Below are 21,746 nucleotides of genomic sequence, written 5' to 3'. Positions count from 1 at the left end.
TGGATATTTTCCCAGCGGTATTGGCAATTTAGTTGAAATCTTGTTATCCTGGACAAGTGCACTGAATTACATGAACTGTTCAAAACCTCATAAAGCAGATTGATAGAGGTGGAGAATGATGTTAATATTGTTTATTTGAGAGCTAACCGAGTAGGCTAACGCTAGCCAATGAGGTTAAGCTTAGCCGGCAGAAATGCTATTCAGGATTATCCAGCAACTTCAAGCATCTCAGCTTTTAGGTTACCTAACAAAGTCTGTCGAAATGTGAAAAATAACCAAATGATACTTAATGCTAGAATGTATTTCAAAGGTTAATGAAAAGTATATCCTGGTCTGGCAATCCAGGAAAGGTTTCATCATTACTTTGTTGCTTAATGAAACTTGGGTTCTTATATCAGTTGGGAAAACCACGCCTTGGCAATATTTTCTTTACGAGATTCTGAAAGTCTGCATGAATTTATCATTCTAACGTCAACCCTATAGGTGTCACATAACTTGCATATAAATATACCACAGCCAAACATGGATTATATGCAGCCTAAGTGCATGGACTGCATGTCCTATTTATCTGAGTAACCAGCTGATAAAAGCTGATTTTGTTTATAGCTGAACAAGTGTTTGTCTTGGGTTCCTCCTTAAATGATTCACATCTTACTTTGTGATGCCAGTGCACATCCTGTTCTCTATCATGGGTAGGCAGCCCTTAAATATCATTGTCGACCAGTTGATTTTGTCAGGTGTCAGTCATGATTCTTGACAATGTTCAGACCCAGCTCTAAGAAGCTCTGGAAAGTGGCATAAGCAAACCTGACAGAAATAATGGAGCAGCTGAGTAAATTTCAATTTGTTCAAGAAGCTGAATATACTGAATAATAGATGTGCTAAGTATTTCCAGTAAACTGCAATTTTCATTGGTGAAATACCACTTCTCAGAGAAGCCACAAAGCCTTTATGTCTGAACTTGTCGTTAACCAGAGTTGAAGATCTAAAACCAACTCTCAGGGTCTATAAAGGCTGCAAGGCTTGACTGTTTTCTAGCTGTGTCATGCTGGGAAGGGCATTTAAAGTCTCTTGATCTCAGTTTTCTCATCTGTAAAATGGGGATAACAACAGTTGCCTCCTTAGAGGGTGATTGTGAGGAATAAGTGAATTAATGTATATGAAGTGCTTGGAACATTGTCTGGCACATAATAAGTGCTGTGTAAGTGTTTGCTAATATTATTTTAGGGGTGTTGCAGCCCATCTATATAATATATCAAATACTAAAACTGTGCCAAATAATATTCTTAACAAAAACTGTGTTAATGTAAACCTTTTGGTATGGAATAAAAATGATCACCTCTAACTGCACTGTGTTAATTTAAAATGACTATTCGATTTTATGTGCCTTATGGAATAGGCCATAAGTTCCTTTTTAAAAATAATTCCCAGGGACTTCCCTGGTGGTGCAGTGGTCAAGAATCCTCCTGCCAATGCAGGGGACATGGGTTCGAGCCCTGGTCCGGGAAGATCCCACATGCTGTGGAACAACTAAGTCTGTGTGCCACAACTACTGAGCCTGTGCTCCAGAGCCCGTGAGCCACAACTACCGAGACTGTGTGCCACGACTACTGAAGCCTGCGTGCCTAGATCCCGTGCTCCGCAACAAGAGAAGCCACCACAATGAGAAGCCCACACACTGCAACGAAGAGTAGCCCCTGCTCAACACAATCAGAGAAAGCCTGTGCGCAGCAATGAAGACCCAAAATAGCCCAAAATAAAACAAATAAACAATTAACTAAAAAAAATAATAATAATAATTCCCAGATGGCATTTATCTTTTTCTCATAAAATAAAGCCTAGAAAAAAGATAGTCATTTTAATTTTATAACAAACAAAAAAACCACACAAAAGTCTGGATGATGGGTAAATGGGGTATTATTTTTATGACTAATAGGTATTGGGCAGGGCACGGTCAACTTTCAAATAATCATCTCATCCTTTGGCCCATAATTCTCCAGTTCTGTTGGAATTAAATTAGTTTTTAAGTGTTTAAGATTGGAATTTCTCTCATTCATATATAACTGTTGAGTTAAATTTTGGAAAAACTTTAAAAGACAGGGGATTATTTTTCAATATTGTTTTTAGTGTTACTCAAATGACGAACATGTTCCTTGATAGCAGGTGTAAACAAACATTTTCTATAAAGGGCCAGATAGTAAATATTTGGGGTGATACGTAAATATATAAAGGACCACACGGTCTCTGTCACAACTACTCCGCTCTGGCAGTGGAGCATGAATGCAGCCATAGACAACAAGGAAATGAATGGATGTGGCTGTGTGCCCAGAACACTATATTTGGAAAAACAGGCAGCATCAGGATGGACTGGGTCCATTGGCCATAATTAGCTGACCCCTGTTCTTAGAGAATTCCTATTTTTCTTATTTTTACTAGAGTAAAGTATACATGCACACATATATAATTTTGTACTTGCACACACACATGTGTGTGCACATTAATTTGAAAATCATGAAGATGAAGTGAAAAAACTATGCATGTTAAAGAATTTAAGGAAAAGAAGGAACTTAAAGAAGAAATAAAGGATGATATTTTATTCAGTATTCATTGATTAATTACCCAAAAACTTTCTTTCTGAACAAGGTCCAGAGCTGATTTACCATTTTCTTTTTGTTCTAAAATCAACTTGTGAGGTTTAATTTGCTTTTGATCAAAACTACCCTTAAAAATTCTTTAGTCTTACTATATGTATAGCATTCTCCAACTTGCTATTTTCACTTTACGTTCTGTTTAAACATTTGTTTTATGTTTTGGTTATCTTTTCATACCAGTACTCATAACGCTAGTTGATACTGTTTAAAAGCTGCAAAATATTCTAGTCTTCAAATGTATTGTCATTTATTTAACTAATTTATTGATGTTGTTTCCAGTTATTGAAATCATTAACAATTCAACAAAAGTCATCGAGCATTTGCAAAAAGAAAAGTTCTTTAGTCTTGTTATTGTGCATAGAACTCTATATTATAGAGTCTTGTTATTGTGTATAGCACTCTGTATAATAATGTTATATATATTCCAAATTTGAGAACGACTGAGCTGGACTAAAGGAAAAAATAGCTGTGTACAGAGGTCTGGGTAGTCAAATTTTTTTTCCCTAAAATATCTATCAAGTTATTTGAGGGAATGGAAAATTCTACTGTGTTTCTTCTTGCCTGCAGAATTTTCTTTATTTTTTTTAAATGTTAAGCCTTTCTATCTTTAATATGTGTTAATAGATTTGTTTGCTACTGTACATTGTATGTGGATGCTCACAGATTAGGTAAGCTAATACATGTAAAAGCACTTAATACAGGTCCTGGCCCAGTCAGTGTTTGTCACTTTTGAATCAAAACCTTGTCTGCTCATATCCATATACACATTTTTCTTTGAAGCGTCACAGAGAAGAACTGAGGCACCTGCTTTATGTCTTTCCAAGTTTGCCTTTCCTTCTGGGTCTTGAAGAAGAATTAATAGCTCTCAGTTTAACTCTTAGGTCTCCTTACTAGTAGAGCAACATCTTCCTTGAGAACAGGATGGGGTCTGTTTTACCAGATGTGAAAATCGCACAGTCCTTGGTGGAGACACATAGTGATGTGTAGATTTAGACATCTATTGTAAGAGAGCAGGACTTAAAAATGAGGCTCAGCTCTGCCCCTTTCATTTAATACACTCATATATTGAGGGCGAGTACACCTGAATGGCTTATAAGGTACAAAACAAAGCTAGTGCCTTCTAGTAATTGTGTTTATTTCAGTAAGAAATACTTTGTATTGTTCTAGTGGAATTTCTAAGCAGAACTACTAATCCAGAATGACTGTTAGGATTCTGAATGTCAAAATAAGTTTAGTACTCTAGACAGAAAATGTAATTAGTTGTTAAAAAATTCCCTTCCATCCTGTGCTGTAGAGAATCAGTGCAGACTGGGCTAGAGGCCCAGTGCTTTAAAGCTTACTGAATGTAATTAACAATTTACCAGGACAAATATATTCTCTTGGGAGAGAATACAATTGCCTACTATTTATTAGCTGAAAACAATTTAAAATATTATTTTTTCTTTTTAAAAGCTTCACTGGAGTGAAGCTAAAAAATAAGAAAAAATCTGCAACAGTTAGCATTTTCACTTCTCTATTCGAAACACTCAGAAAAGGACCTAGTTCAGTGTATGACTATAAGGAACCATCATGAAATTTATCTCATAGTCTCAGTTACCCAATATAAGAATAAAGCCATGAGTTGAATTTAGTATTGACCTACATGATGTAATTGATATACATGGATCAGAGATTAAATTATTAATTTCCTAACTTCTTTTTTTTACAGAAAGAAACCAGAACATATTATCAACCCTTTGAGAACACAATATAACAAACTTTACCATTTTACTACTTCTTTGAATAGGTAAGACCCTATCCTCTCTACAATAAAAGAGTTAACCCACAATTGTGGAAACTAAACCTTTGTTAACCACATTTTCAAAAACATCTTTATTAAATAAGTATCAATTCATTTTGATAAGGGAAAAATATACATGCATTCTACAGCTAATAGACTTAGGATTATTAAAATAGCATTTCATAATGCTTTGAATGATTTCATAGTAAATGAATGAAAAAATCTTTCTCTGAAGTGAGGATTGAACTAAGCCTGTCTCTCCTGCTGTGGTTAACAATACCAATAGTGTCTTCTCAACACTTCCTATGTGCCATTTGTGATCCTACATGACTTACTTCACATAAACTAAACCATTTATTCTGTATAACAACCCTGTGAGTAGATATAAGGGTGCTCCTTTTATAGATTAGGGGCATGAGGCAGAGAGAGAGGAGGTAGGTAGGTATAGGTATAGAAGTTCACCCAAGGTTGTATCCTAGGATCTGGGATCAAGGCACTGGAAAGAATGTCAGCCCAGCTATTATTGTGAGGCTAGTTGTGGTAGAAATGCCTAGTCATCAGATTCTTGTTTGTGTTGAGTTGGTTCTCTCTGATTAAGGAAGAAAAAAAGACAATGCACTTACCCAAAGAGATGGCAGGGAACCGTTTATTTTAGGTTTGTACTTGTTACTTTACAGTTGTTGCATGAGTAAATAAAGGAGTGTGTACACTTTAGCTCAGTTTACAAGCAGAAAGAATATTTTCTTTCATGTTACGTCTTTGAACTCAAAATTCCTCTGATAAAAGCAGAATAATATTTCAGAAAGAGTACAGATGAATGATTTCTTATTCTAGGAAATGAAGGCTGCATTTTCATGTAATCTCTTGTTACTGGAAGTACTGAATATCCAGTCTTAAATCCGCTGTAGCTGTATGCACTTTTCTCTTTTCATTATTTCTTTATTATTTTATTTTTAATCAAGAAAGCTTACAAAATTTCCAAAGTGAAATATGGGAAATATTATAAGAAATACCTGAGTATCAGCCACATGAATTTGAAAAAATGCTAACATTCAGCTTTGTTGAAATCTTTTCTAAAGAAATAAACCTTTCCCTTCTTCCTAAAATGTGTCATAATCCTGAAGATGATATAACCTTCCTATGTTTAATGATGTCCTAAATTTGATGACATATATATGAAACAATGTCCCGTATAATCATTTACATTTTGAAAATTTGTATAAATGGCATCATACTGCAGATATTCTTTTGCACCTTGCCTTCACCCAACATTATATTTAGAGATTCATCCATATTGATACATAAAGATCTGGTTGACTCACTCTGTGGTAAAGTTGACTCATTGTAATGTTTCAGTCATCTGGTGCTCAGTATTATTAACTATTATTTCTAAACAACTTTCAGCATTTTGAAGGTTTAATGCTAAAATGGTTTAAGTATGGCTTTCAAAGCTTCTCCCAGATTTCTATATAAGAGATCCAACTATCTTAATATGTGATATCATGCCAATTCTATTTGTTTCATTTTTTCCTATTAGAAAAGATTTTTTTGTTGTTGTTTTGTTTTTTTGGCTGTAAGGATATTGCTAACTAATGGTACTCGTATTTTTTACTGCTTTTGCCATAACACAATATTGAAATTTGTTTTATTTCCCCATAGGTGAAATACTGACTATTCCCAAAAACAATGTAAATACTACTGAAATTTGAAAGATACATAAAAGAAAAACACTTTTGTTTGGCCCATGTTATCTGTTCATATGCCCTTCAAAAATCATGAGAGAAACTTTATAAAAGGATTTTTTTCTAATTTTCTCTATCACTACATTTAATGTTACAATTCGTTTAAGGTAAAAGAAATATCAATATATAATAATATTTATAGACATAGAATATTTCATAACAATTTTATTTTCTGAAGGGAGTAAATAACTACTCTGACGGAGTTGGGAGAGAAAGAAGAGATTAACTAACCCTTGCTGAGCAAATATGAGTACCTGTAAGATTTGATGCAAGCTTGCAGGTCACAAGTGCAATGCAATTTTGCAGATGGGAAATCAAGACCAATATATATTCGGTAACTTACTACCATCATATAGCGATTGCAGAGCCCAGATTCAAATTCATCTCTCTCAGACTTCAAAGCTATACTCCTACCAGAAAAAGAATGGGGAAAACTTAACCTGTTTGATACCTAAATTGCAGTTTCATTTATTCCACCAATATTATTAGGATTCATTTATGGGAGTTGAGGGGACTGGTGTTAGAAAAGTAAGGAAGACACACTATCTACCCAGAGAGAGAAAACAAGCTATTCAACATCATTCTCAATGGTGAAAAACTGAAACCATTTCCACTAAGATCAGGAACAAGGCAAGGTTGCCCACTCTCACCACTTTTTTTTTTTTTTTTTTTTTTCCAGTTTGCGGGCCTCTCACTGTTGTGGCTTCTCCCATTGCGGAGCACAGGCTCCGGACACGCAGGCTCAGCGGCCATGGCTCACGGGCCCAGCCGCTCCGCGGCATGTGGGACCTTCCCGGACCGGGGCACGAACCCGTGTCCCCTGCATTGGCAGGCAGACTCTCAACCACTGTGCCACCAGGGAAGCCCTCACCGCTATTATTCAACATAGTTTTGGAATTTTTAGCCACAGCAATCAGAGAAGAAAAAGAAATAAAAGGAATCCAAATCAGAAAAGAAGAAGTAAAACTGTCACTGTTTGCAGATGACATGATACTATACATAGAGAATCCTAAAGATGCTACCAGAAAACTACTAGAGCTAATCAATGAATTTGGTAAAGTAGCAGAATACAAAATTAATGCACAGAAATCTCTTGCATGCCTATATACTAATGATGAAAAATCTGAAAGAGAAATTAAAGAAGCACTCCCATTTACCACTGCAACAAAAAGAATAAAATACTTAGGAATAAACCTACCTAAGGAGAAAAAAGACCTGTATGCAGAAAACTATAAGACACTGATGAAAGAAATTAAAGATGACACAAAGTGATGGAGAGACATACCATGTTCTTGGATTGGAAGAATCAACATTTTGAAAATGACTATACTACCCAAAGCAATCTACAGATTCAGTGCAATCCCTATCAAACTACCACTGGCATTTTTCACAGAACTAGAACAAAAAATTTCACAATTTGTATGGAAACACAAAAGACCCTGAATAGCCCAAGCAATCTTGAGAAAGAAAAACGGAGCTGGAGGAATCAGGCTCCCTGACTTCAGACTATACTACAAAGCTACAGTAACCAAGACAGTATGCTACTGGCACAAAAACAGAAATATAGATCAATGGAACAAAATAGAAAGCCCAGAGATAAACCCATGCACATATGGTCACCTTATCTTTGATGAAGGAGGCAAGAATATACAATGGGGAAAAGATAGCATCTTCAATAAGTGGTTCTGGGAAAACTGGACAGCTACATTTAAAAGAATGAAATTAGAACACTCCCTAACACCATACACAAAAGTAAACTCAAAATAGATTAAAGACCTAAATGTAAGGCCAGGCCCTATAAAACTCTTAGAGGAAATCATAGGCAGAACACTCTATGATGTAAATCACAGCAAGATCCTTTTTGACCCACCTCCTAGAGAAATGGAAACAAAAACAAAAATAAACAAATGGGACATAAGAAACTTAAAAGCTTTTGCACAGCAAAGGAAACCATAAACAAGACGAAAAGACAACCCTCAGAATGGGAGAAATTATTTGCAAATGAAGCAACTGATAAAGGATTAATCTCCAAAATATACAAGCAGCTCATGCAGCTCAATATCAAAAAAAAACCAAACAATCCAATCCAAAAATGGGCAGAAGACCTAAATAGATATTTCTCCAAAGAAGATATACAGATTGCCAACAAACATATGAAAGGATGCTCAACATCACTAATCATTAGAGAAATGCTAATCAAAACTATAATGACGGGCTTCCCTGGTGGCACAGTGGTTGAGAGGTCTGCCTGCTGATGCAGGGGACACGGGTTTGTGCCCTGGTCTGGGAAGATCCCACATGCCGCGAAGCGGCTAGGCCCATGAGCCATGGCCACTGAGCCTGCGCGTCCGGAGCCTGTGCTCCGCAACAAGAGAGGCCACAACAGTGAGAAGCCTGCGTACCCCCAAAACAAACAAACAAACAAACAAAAAACTATAATGAGGTATCACCTTACACCAGTCGGAATGGCCATCATCAAAAAATCTAGAAACAATAAATGCTGGAGAGGGTGTGGAGAAAAGGGAACCCTCTTGCACTCTTGGTGGGAGTGTAAATTGATACAGCCATATGGAGAACAGTATGGAGGTTCCTCAAAAAACTAAAAATAGAGCTACCATACGACCCAGCAATCCCACTACTGGGCATATACCCTGAGAAGACCATGATTCAAAAAGAGTCATGTACCACAGTGTTCATTGCAGCTCTATTTACAATAGTCAAGACATGGAAGCAACCTACGTGTCCATCAACAGATGAATGGATAAAGAAGATGTGGCACGTATACACAATGGAATATTACTCAGCCATAAAAAGAAATGAAACTGAGTTATTTGTAGCAAGGTGGATGGACCTAGAGACTGTCAAACAGAGTGAAGTAAGTCAGAAAGAGAAAAGCAAATACCATACGCTGACACATATATATGGAATCTAAAAAAAAAAAACATGCTTCTGAAGAACCTAGCTGCAGGACAGGAAAAAGACGCAGACACAGAGAATGGACTTGAGGACACAGGGAGGGGGAAGAGTAAGCTGGGACGAAGTGAGAAAGTGGCATGGACTTATATATACACTACAAAATGTAAAATAGATAGCTAGTGGGAAGCAGCCGCATAGCACAGGGAGATCAGCTTGGTGCTTTGTGTCCAACCAGAAGGGTGGGATAGGGAGGGTGGGAGGGAGACGCAGGAGGCAGGAGATATGGGGGTATATGTATACGTATAGCTGATCCACTTTATTATACAGCAGAAACTAACACACCACTGTAAAGCAATTATACTCCAATAAAGATGTTAAAAAGAGAAAACAAACTACTGAGGATGGCAAAGATTCCTTCTGTCGACTTAAAAAATGCACAACATGAGAGTTGTAAGTTAAGTTTTATTTGGGGCTAAATGAGGACTGCAGCCGGGGAGACAGCATTTCAGATAGCTCTGAGAAACCGCTCCAAGGAGGCAGGGGGGAAGGTCAGTATATACGTGATTTTGGTGAAGGGGGAATACATGCAATCAAGCACATATTTTTTTACAGAAGGTTTCTGCTAGTCTTGTGCAGGTTACTGCTAGTCACGGGAAGCAGAAGTCACCATGAAGGATTTTACTGCTTTTCTAGATCTGAGAATATATAAGAATTGGGCTCATAAAATCAGCTCCTGAGAATATCTAACTATCTGAAGACCTGTTCTGCCTGTTTACGCCACCCCCCACCCCCGCCCCGGAGCACAGAGTGCCTCCTTTCTGCTGTCCACCCCGAACTCCTTTCAGGGGGTGTTGAAAATCAGCAGCTGCAGTACCTGATCTAATCCTTGTAGAGGTAGATGGCAAGTGCCAATGGCGAGTGCCCATTTGTAGTTGACACTTCAGTGATATCATAAATGTGACTGTTAGATATCTCTATTTTGCTGTGCTAACATTGAATGGGATAATAGGAGTGAAAATGCTTTGTAAATGACAAAATCTTTATAATCATGTGCTAATATTACTAATTCTGTAAAATTTAGAATTGAATTTTTCAAACCTAATACATGTAGTTCTTAGTATAAAGGTTGTTATATCTCGCCAACATTTAAGTCTGACTACTTCATAGAATATCAGCATCTTTTTGACACAAAAGTCCCATGTAGACATTTAAAGTGTAGTAAACGACCCTGACGGTTGCTTTATTTCTGGCCTTCACTACCTATTAGAGGCATATTATTTAACCTTCTTAAGCCTTATTTCAGATAATAGCAGTAACAAGCTCATCTCTGTCCAGAATCTAATCATTTCTCATTGTCTTTACCTGTATCATTGGAATCTACTCTCTCTCATTTTAGCAAATGCAGTAGCCTCCTGTGCTCAGTATTGCTTTTGTATAATGTATTGTTCACATAGTCTGATCTTTTATAAATCAGTTGATATGACTCTTTTGTTCAGAATCCACCAATGACTGCCCTTAATAGTCAGAAGAAAACCCACACTCCTGCTGTGGCCAGGAAGGTGCTAAATAAGCTGACATCTTCTACCTCCCTGATGTCATCTCAACATCCTCTCTTTCCCCACTGAGGGCAGAGGCTATGTGATGTTCTGAGCTGTGTCTAGAATGGTATCTCTATCTTGGTGGACCCTCACTTTTTGAAGGCCTAGAGAGGTTACTTTGGAATACACATGCTATCTTTCACGCACACCAGTGATGGTTGTTGCCCTTTTCACGATTCTTTCAGTTTGTCTTAATAGAGTCCCTCGCTTCTGGAATGCTGAGGAGCTTTCCTGCATCTTTTTGACACATGATTTTATAGCATTATGACAAAATTTTATTCTACTGATATGTAATCTTGAATCGTAATTTATAGCACCAGAAACACAGAGAAAAATTAGCTGAGTGGAAATGAGAAAACCGTTTTGAAAGCAGAACATATTTATTTTCCTATTCCACACCATCTTTTGTCTACATAATACTAAGACTTGCCACAACCTGACATTGCTTGGATTTTGCTTTATCTTCAGAATAGATTTACATCTTTTCATCATACATCAATGGGTGAAGTTTATCCTTTAAGACAATATTCTGTAAAATAGGCTGATTTTTTTGTTTCATTTTTACAGTATTCCTTAGGAGCAGCACTTGATGAACGTTTACACTGTTGAGAACATTTGGCAAGAGAAAGACAAACAGGAGGACCACAATACCCCAAGAGTTAAGGGAAAGAGAAAGAAACCCTGGTATTTTCACCATCCTTTCCGAAAATAAGTACCTTGACTTGTGCTGATTACTGTCTCATCAGCATTCAGCTCTGGTCTGTGGCACTCTGTGTGAATAGTTTTAAAGGCAGATTAAACATTCTAAAAATAAAATTCTATTGGTAAATTAGGATATCAGATGTTCCCTTTATGAAAGCCTTTTCTAATCTGCACTATCAGCTGGCAGTCATACCCAGACCCCAAACTGTTCTGGCTCTAACTGAGCAAGGACCTATTCTGGGGTGAGGTTTTGAAGAGGGATGTCTCTTGGTTAACTCAAGACAGAAAGAGGGAGCATTGCCCACATACTCTGGCAGGAGTTAAAATAACAATGACAGTCCTCCTACTTAACAGGCTGAGTCATAAGCACATTCTACTGAGTTCTCTGCAATTCCCAGCAGATTGTTTGGGCTGCAATTCTGTAGGCAGAGGTGGGCACCACCTGCTGCAAAAGGCTCTAGTTCTCGTTCATGAGGGTGCTGTTATTAAGTCTTGCCTTTTAACAGTTTGGCCAGATGGAGATAGGAAAAGACAAAAATTGGGTGCTGATGAGCACTTTTTCTAATGCTTAGAATAAGTAATAGTTATTATGCATTTAGTTCTTTTATTTGGCCATGACTACAAGTCACTTAATAAGGGAGGCTTACTGTGGGAGGTCTTAAAAGCCAAATCTTGTTGGATGTTTGCCTTTAGAAATTTCTGTAGACCTGTTGCAGTAGCCTTTTCTCAGTCAATTTGGGGAAGGAGTCAAAGTCAATAAGTCTACTTTTTGCTTAAGCAGAAGAGGGAAAATTATTTTATGGTCACTGAGGTACTTCATAATGCAAGTGCGGGACTCTCTTAACCCTCAGTATGGGCCTCCAGTACACTTACCTGAAGCTTTCAATGGCCTTTGATGAGCTTCCCTCTTCCTGACTCTTGTATAACCTGACTCTCCATCATGTGACTTTTTCATATAGATAATATCGCTTCTTTTCCCTATTTAAAACTTTTCTATAATATAAAGGTCCAAACTCACTAAAGACCCTTCAAACTAGGGCTCTAAGTAGCCACTTCTGGACAATCTCCAATCCCTGTCTCTTACTCAATTGCCTTTCCTTCATTCTAACCACAGCAGACTACTTGTTGTTTCTTCAACTTAATTATTTCTTTGTACACCATGTTTTTCTCACATTACTTATTGCCTTTGTTACTTCTGCGACTCCTGCCTAAATACTCTTTTTCCTCTTGTCTGGCTTACAAAAGCTTATGTCTTTTCAATTCAAATGTCATTCCTTCTATGAAGCTTTCTTCTCCAGCCTGAAAAGTAGTATTAATTGTACCTTTTGAGGGAGGAGGCACTTTCATAGCCCTTTAAGTGTATCTAGACTACAGAAAAATCATCTTGCTGTGTAATTATTTTCATCTGTCTTTCTCCCCAGCTCTGTGAAGTCCTCAAAGGCAAAAGTTTTGTCTTCATCATATTTGTGCCTCCAGAAACGTGTTATTCGACGTGAAACAAATTAATATTGAACAAATTGTTAATAGCTAATAACAACAATAAATAATGAGTAAATAATGATTGAAAGAGTGAGTAGGTGGTATATAAATGAGGGGTTAAAGAGGTGAAAAACAAATGGGCTCTAGCCCAAGGTAGCAGATTTACAAAATAGGTTTTTTGATGGTAGTTGTTTTTTAATTGTCATTTCTCTTGTGTGTGTGATTGTTTGTCTGTTGTGGATAAGAAAAAAGAGTATGTTTATAGTCAGAAGGAAGGAGGAAGCTGACACTGTGATTCCAAAAGGGAATATTTAAGGAAACAAAGCTTTGGAGGAGGTGCGAAAAGATCTGCTAAAGAACAAGTGGAGATATTAATATTAACAAAAGCAAGGGCCACCTGTTCTAAGATAAAGTGAAGACAATAAGGGAGGATGAAGAAGGACTGTGGAGACAGGAAATAGACCAGGTGTAAAGTCTTCTATCATCTCAGGAAAGGCAGTGCTTTCACTTTGTCCTTGGCAAACATCAAACTGTCCTAAGATTCTCTGAAAATGATTGCAAATTCTGTCTCCACCTTGGCCTCAAGGCAGGCATTTGAATAGGACCAACCTGAAGGCTGGGCTCTTTGCACCATCCATACCAGGAAAAGTGAGGGGCATGAAGAAGGTAATTTAGGAAGAGCAGCAGGAATTGCTCTTGCCTCAAGTTGACTCTCTCCCTTCTCCCACTCCAACACCCATGGACTGTCCTAGTGCTGTCGGGATTTGCTGTGTAGGCAACAAATGGAGGATAGTTACTGAAATTTCTTTCATTTAACCCTGTTGCTTCTATTAGTCTCATTCTTTTTTTTTTTCTAATCTCATAATATAGTTCTTCAAACTTTTCTGCAACTATATTAGTTAGGATTGGCTAGTTGCTAAAACAAGTAGATGCAGAAGTGTGTTATCACTTTATTTCTTGCTCATTTAACAGTCCTAGCTTAGTGTTTGGGTTGGGAAGCTGTCTTCCCTCTTCATAGTCAACTAGGTATCCAGACTCCTTTTATTTGTGACTTTGTTATTGTCTCCATCCAGCTGGTAGAAGGGCAAAGACCAAGGAGGAGCACATGGAAATGTGTATAAGTGAGACCTAGCAGTGAACATATGACGTCTTCTCACATTCCATTAGAGCTGGGTCATGTGACCACATCTAACTGCAAGGGAGGTTAGGTGATGTAATCCTGCTGTGTGCTGAGGAAAAAGAAGACAAAGATTTTGATAAACTGCTAGCAGTCTCTGTTATACCAAAAGAAAATCTGTCTATGGAATTAATATATTTGAACATATGGATCAAATAGTTCAAGCCCTGACAAGAATACATGCCATTCATACCATAGAGATAAAACTATGAATCATAATCTCAGTATCATGTTAAAATAGTAAATATATGAGATACTTCAGTTTATCGAAGTTAATTCATACAGTAGTACACAAATAAGATATTTTTTAAAACACTCCTTATAGAAATAAATGTTGTATCCAAAAGGATAATGGCTCAAAAAGCATAGTGCCTGGTACTGCTCTTGGATTTCTTCAATAACTGCTTGCTAAAAGAATCAAATTATTAATTGATAAATGTAGAAAGCATCATTGTAGAACAAAATAAATATTTGTACTCTGATGAGTTTCTAAAATGCATTATAAAAAGACTTGAGTTGGGATGGTAAAGTAAAAACTCATTTTGAACTGAAAAAAGAGGTGCCCTTTTAAAGAAAAATAAGTAAAGGTAACATATTGAGGAAAAACCCCACAGTTTGTACTTTTGCAAAAAGTTTTAAAGAATTTTGATTTTTGGATGAATTCACAAATAATATAGGCCCCATATTATATTTTTTATTTGTTTTATCAGTACCATTTATTTGGAGAGTAGTAAATATTGCTGTTTATATGGAGGGTAGCTGTGCATATAATTTTATGTGACCAGAATATTGTGTTACAGTGTTGTTTAAAAGCCATTCAATCAGGTAAACATTCTGCAAAATCAACTTACCTGCTAATAATTCTGTCGCAAAGCTTCAGGTTCCTGTGACTGTGGAACGCTTGGGTTTTTGTGAGCATATTGCATTGCAGTAAGTGTATGATCACTGTTTTTTCCTTGAAGATTAAAACTCCTTTTCCCTTTAAGAATGGGTAGCAATTTAATCAAGTTCTCATGGCATCAGAGAGCATTTTAAAATGAAGGAACCCTAATAAAAATGGACCTTCCTGCAAGTATATAAGGAAAAATGGTTTAGTGCGTCAGCCTGTATAAGAAGAATGAGAAGTGATAAGCAAAACTCCAACTTGGCTGAACCTGGAGGCTGATTCCTTCTGAGTGTCTCTGTCAGACCTTTCTTCCTGAGCACTATAATGATTTACTTAAACATGCTAATTTCTTGTGATTAATTTTCCTTACTCTTTTTTTTCCTCACCCACCCGCTGCACTTTTTTTAATGAATGTCAAGGACTCCTGTTGTACCATGTGCTCAGTAATTACTGCAGAAGGCAGTTTGATTCCGAGACAGTTGCAGTCTCTGTAAGAGAAATTTAGAATTCACTAAAGCAAATACTTTAGTGAGGGGGTGCCAAAGCTTGAGTCATTTAAAACCATTGTGAACAGCGCCCTAGGAAAGATCCGGTAGTAATCAATCTTGAATAAAGAGCAAAGGACCAAAACAATCAAAAAGACTTTTTTCCAAGACAGACTGCTGTGGTACTAGAAAGTTCTTGCTACTGGGAAGCAGTGTGTAAGCCTCTTTGTTTCAGGCTTGTGTATTCCTTTTTGGCATATGTTTACAACTAGAGCAGGTCTTGCTTTTGAAACCTAAGAATTCTAAAGGAAACTTTGTTTTAAAAGGAAGAGAAATTGAAAAATAGAGTAATTTAAGATAATATAACGTAACATACATGCACACTTAACTATAACATATAGACATATATCTACGGATCATTTAAATATACACTACAAAAGTGTTATTTGAATGGAGCACGAGGGCAGGGAAGTTCTTCAATGAAGCTCTGTAGGGAAGTAACATACTGATGTATAATTTTTATATAATTTTCTCATTTTAGACCTGAGTAACTATATTATGTAATTTAGATCCCATTTGTTTGTTTTTGCTTTTATTTTCTTTACTTTAGGAGACGGATCCAAAACAATATTGCTGCAATTTATGTCAGAGTGTTCTGCCTGTTTTCCTCTAGGAGTTTTATAGTATCTGGTCTTACATTTTGGTCCTTAATCCACTTTGGGTTTATTTTTGTATCTGGTGTTAGAGAATGTTCTAATTTCATTTTCTTACATGTAGCTGTCCAGTTTTCCCAGCACCACTTATTGAAGAGACTGTCTTTTCTCCATTGTATATTCTTGCGTCCTTTGTCATGGATTGATTGGCCGTAAGTGTGTGGGTTTATTTCTGGCTTCTCTATTCTGTTCCACTGATCTGTGTCTGTTTTTGTGCCAGTATTATACTGTTTTGATTACTGTAGCTTTGTAGTATAGTCTGAAGTCAGGGAGTGTGAGTCCTCCAGCTCTGTTCTTCTTTCTCAAGATTATTTTGGCTATTTCATATACGAAATGCAAGATGTAATAATTTAATATAAATTAATATTTAATCATGAAATTTAATGTTTTAATTAGGTGTTTGGTAACTATATGATTACCTCATTAAAATGTAACTTTCATGAGGATGGGAATTTTGCATGACCTGTGGGGCACTGAGTGACCTACCTGTGTTTCAAAATAAATATCTTATATCCTTCCCCCATCTCCAATCCCACCAGCACTACTTTAATTCAAGTTCTTATATGCACTCTCATTGATTGTCACATTATTGACCATCTATCTACTTTTCCTGTTTCTGATCATAACCTTCTGTAAGCCTTCCTATGGCTCATTTTCTCATTCATCATTGGCTTAAAGTTTCTCAGTGATGTACCATTAATAATGTTTAAATTTATCCTACACAGGCTGACAAGATGCTTCATCATCTGGACATTTGCTTCTCTGCAGCACATCCACTCTCCTATTTCTGGCATTCTGAAACATCCTTGATATTTTCTAGCATGTTGCCAGTTCTCTTCTACCCCCATGTCTTAGTGTTGCTGATCTTGTAATTAGAATTACGCCCTTATCCACCATGAACGCCCTTCAAGACTGAAAGCACATTTTGCCATTATGAAGCCTCCCACAAATTTTTTGATTTCATAGGAACTTCCATAGAATCCCGTATACCTCTATTAAAACACTTATCATATCATCACTTAACTGTATGACGTCATGTTGATTTCTCTCAGTAGCTTCTTAAGACCAAAAGCTGAGTCTTGCTAGTACTTACCTATCCTGAGCATCTAGAAACATGCCTGTGACATAATAGGTGTTTAATAAATATTGTTAAATTTCACCAAAAGAGAACATTTTCTAACCTCATATGTCTCTCTTCTACTGCTTATGATTAAGGCACTTGTGTCACTTTTTTTTCTTTTAGTTAAGAATGAGTGAGGCAGTCTCTTTCTTATTTACAAATTATTTCTGAAAAGACTTATTTTTTTCCTAAGAAATTTTGGTTTCCTTTACATTTGAGGTCTGTAGTTCCTCAAAGGAGATATATCTGTGCATCTTAATTTGCATTATCCTGACCTTACCAAGAAAATATTTATGTTTAATTGAAATGTCTGTTTCCCTTGGCCTCTACAATTAAAATGCCAGACATGGAATATAGTTTTAGTTTTAAAAGCTAAACTATTCATTCTAATTTTTTAAAGATAAAACAGAGAGAAAAAGGTAACAAAGATAAAATTAAATCTTGCTGCTTAGAAATTCTCAACCAAAATGCCTACTGGAAATATGGATCTCATGTGAAGCTAAATGACAGTTGTTTATGGCCATTTTCTTGGAGTAATGCAGTTACCTTATTTCACTGAATTTCTTGATCCCATCCTGAGTTCTCATTTTTTACATAGCTTAACGCTGACTTTCTAACCTAAATTTGGAGTATTTCCTCGCCTTGGTTTACCTCTTAGTTTAGTTAAAGTAAAAGATTTTAAAAAAATAAAAGAAGCAAATTCTTTTGGTCCCATACTTCAGTGGGTGAGGGTAGTGCTTTTTCCATCTATTTCTGTCTGACACTTTTCAATAGTCTCATCTAGTGTCAAGAGAACTGCCAAGTGGAAATGAGTGGTCTATTAGTACTTGGTTTGACCAAATGGAGACCCATAAGCCATGCTCTGAAAGTCCTATCACCCATGTCCTCTGATCTGATGCCACAGTCTGCTATTTCTCTTTTATAATAGTACATCACTTTCTTTATAGGCTTCCAGAAATAATAAAAAAAAAAATTTCCTCATTGTAATGATCAATGTCTAAGGGTTTTGAGAAACCTAAGTAGAACTTTTGTGAACTGTTCTTCGTTTTGGAAAAAACCCTATTGTATTGAAACAATAGGTTCTAAGCATTTAAAAAGAAGACAGTGTAGAAATAATCCATATGCTTGCTTCTTGCTGAAAAGCCAATTCTTAATCTATGGATTTACTTGTGGTACCCAAGTTCTTCAGCATGGAATTGAAAAGAATTTCAAAAAACGTTTTAGAGATTAACAGTGGCAGAGACAGAAAGATTCTCCAGATTTGCCTATTTATTGCTTCTGTAAGAACACTGAGGTGAATTCTTGGATGTATAGATTAGAAATCTAAAAATCAGAGTGCCAACCAGGGCTTCCCTGGTGGCGCAGTGGTTGAGAGTCCGCCTGCCGATGCAGGGGACACGGGTTCGTGCCCCGGTCCGGGAGGATCCCACATGCCGCGGAGCGGCTGGGCCCGTGAGCCATGGCCGCTGAGCCTGCGCGTCCGGAGCCTGTGCTCCGCAACGGGAGAGGCCACAACAGTGAGAGGCCCGCGTACCGCAAAAAAAAAAAAAATAAAAAATAAAAAAAATAAAAAAATAAAAAAAAAATAAAAATCAGAGTGCCAACCAAAAGCTCAGACACAACCTACCTGAATGAAGCAGGTTTACTGCTACTGTGTTCCTCTTGCCTCAGGTCATCTGCAATCCCAGGCAGACGAGGCACAGTCCACAGCAGCCCTTTTTCTCTTTCCTTTTCAGAGATATTATCACCAGCAACACCTCTAACCTGCCCAGAGGTTTATCATCAGCCTTATCTGTCCCCTTTTCTCCCCTTCTACTGCCGTTAAAAAAGCATAAAGTTCCTATCCTTTAACAATGCAATGGTTATAATGAAGTGTTAAAAACGTATTGGGTTTAATAAAAAAAAGTAAGCACCGCCCAAAGAATATATTTAAAAAATTAACGTGCTTCCTCAAAATTCTTGTGACTTTCATAGAAACGTGTTTCATTTAAAAATTAATTTAGCATTTTTACATTCCAAACCATGTTTTTATTTGCTTTTGGCCAGGTCCCATTTGCCTTAATTGCCTAAGATGGGTCTGTTTTTATATCAAAATGTTTTTATCTGTGAGCTCACCATATAATTTTGCCACATCAATGCCTATACATGCATTAAGACTTCTACATGTAAGATTGGAATATTTGTCTTTGCAGAAAAATTAATTATTGTGAATATTTCTTTACTTGAATATTTTTTTCAGCTCATTTTTAATCATCTCATAAACATAGTCTAATTACATATATTTCAGGCCTGGAGGATTTAGCAAATTTATGTCACATCATATCACTCCAGAAGGTTAGCAGAATACACGTCGCAAGCCATAAAAGTTGAACTGATTTCTAGAATTCACTCCAGGGTACATAAAGATATGTCAGCTCAAAGAAATATCTCAAACAGTATATGAGGACTGACGGACCCACTTGGATCAGACATGAGTTGTGAGGGAATTCCAAATGATAAGGATTCTGTGAGGTGTGTTTTTTTTTTTTTTTTTCGGCCCAACTCAGCGATGGAGTGAACAAGGCTACTTTCAGCTTAACTCGGAATTCTCCTGAGTCACAATTAGAGCCAGCAGACGCACTGTGCAACATGGCACACAGCCTGACCCAAATCCGAAAAGAAAGAAAATAGAAAAAAGTGGATCTGCTTTATATGACTCATACTTTACCTTTCCCTAGAAGAAAATTAGTATTTATTATGATTAACTAGATTTTGGACTCTCCCTGGATGCAGTAGTTTAGTATATTTAAAAATGGATGTTATACAAATATTTTGCATCTATCCATTTTTCTTTCTAAATATATATGACTTAGGTCTATATTCACGTAGCACCTGTGATGGCCTCTATCACTGCATTAACTGTGTTATCTTGTAGCGTATATATTACAAACACATCTGACCTCTTCAGTATAGTGTGAGCTGTTCGTGGCCAGAATCCATAATTTAATCATCATTGTATTCCTAGCGCCTAATAGCTTGGTGTGAAGCTGGTATTTAATAAATGTTTATTGAATAAGATTCTAGAAAGCACAATAAATAAATCGATAATTGATGACAACCTGAAAGTTAAATGAGGGCTCAATACGTACTTTGTTAAAGCAATTTATAAATAGTGCCTCTTAAGGAAAAGTCCAGTTCTTCAGTCTGTTCAGGCTCTGTTTTTCTCAGCGTTCTCCATTTTCTTGCTTCAGTGTCTCATCAGATGAATCCAGATCTGACCGGGCTCATGTGTCTCTGTAACCCACTAGCACATTTCAAATACCAACAAAATAAATAAAATTTTAAAAGTGGTGTCTAAAAGAACCTCATGAGACTCACGCTGAACAAAAACAAACCAAAAAGAAAAAAAAAAAGAATCCCATCTTACAGTGTTCATCAAAAATCAAGCAAAATATTCCCTAACACTGTGTAGTTTAATGAAAGAGCACTCTTCAAAGCACTCTTCAGAACATGGTATGTGACTGAACTGAAGAAATCTGAACTTGAGTTACAAACTGACCTCAAGAAAATAATAAAGTAAATGCCTGTCAAAATAGTATAAACCATGATACTTCTCACAACAAACAGATTGGTAGTAAGGTTTGTAAATAGATAGATGATAAGATAGGTAGATAGATGGATAGGTAAAATAGAGAAACTTTAATTTATAAGCAGTCTGGTAAAAGAAGACAGGTTTTATTTTAATTAAGTTTTTGACCGTGGAATCTAGCCTCTCATTTCAATCCTGATCTCATCACCAAGTCCAGGTCTATATGCTCCTTTTCTAAAGTAGCTTTCAGTAAGGGTTGCTTCCATATTTAATCATGCATCCTTCCAATTCACTTTTAATACCATTGCTGGATCAATCATTCTAAAAAATAAACTTGATTATGTCACATCTTTTGTGGTGCCCTCTGGCCTTCAGGAGAGTCTAAGTATGGCTTACTATACCCCTTTATGATTCTACCCTTGCCTGCCTGTCCGCCTCCTTTCCCCATGTCCCACTTCACTTCTGGACCACAGCGAACAATCCTGTGCTCTACACGTTCCTCATTCATTCGTGTAGTAAACATGTGTTGTTGAGCTTACTCTGTGCGACACACTGTACCAGGTGCAGGTGATGCAGATATGAAACCCTCTCCCTCCAGGAGCTCACAGCTTCTTGAGGAAGACAGACGAATAGGGAGGAACATCTAACATAGAGTGAAAACTGGAGTTAGGGATGCCAAAATCGTGCTCATTATGGTATCTTCCTGGAAGGTGTTGCCTAGCCCAAGTGAAAAATAGCACAGGATGTGGTCACCCAGACTCTTTCTTCCTAGAAAGCTTCCCCTCCTTTCTTTGGCTAACTCCTACTTGTCCTTTAAATTCAACTCGATGTTACCTCCTCCGGAAAGTATTGACTTCCCAGTGTGATAAGAACTGCCTGTGTGCCTCCACAATTTCCTGTCCTTATCTGCGTCACAGCATGGACCACAT

General features: G+C 36.9%; 1 protein-coding gene across 8 annotated transcripts in view; it reads left to right on the top strand.

Annotated features, from left to right (window-relative positions):
* Positions 1-21,746, top strand: part of MAP2 (microtubule associated protein 2) — a 145,940-nt gene that overhangs the window by 36,539 nt on the left and 87,655 nt on the right. For all 8 annotated transcript variants that reach the window (XM_060016187.1, XM_060016186.1, XM_060016185.1 and 5 more), the window contains exon 2: positions 4,360-4,437. The gene's annotated coding sequence lies outside the window, so the exon portion shown is untranslated. The remainder of the gene's footprint in view (positions 1-4,359; positions 4,438-21,746) is intronic.

The sequence above is a fragment of the Delphinus delphis genome, chromosome 7, assembly GCF_949987515.2.
Source record: "Delphinus delphis chromosome 7, mDelDel1.2, whole genome shotgun sequence".
NCBI lineage: Eukaryota > Metazoa > Chordata > Mammalia > Artiodactyla > Delphinidae > Delphinus > Delphinus delphis.
Note: the sequence above shows the minus strand (reverse complement) of the source record. Positions and strands in the feature narration are given on the sequence as shown.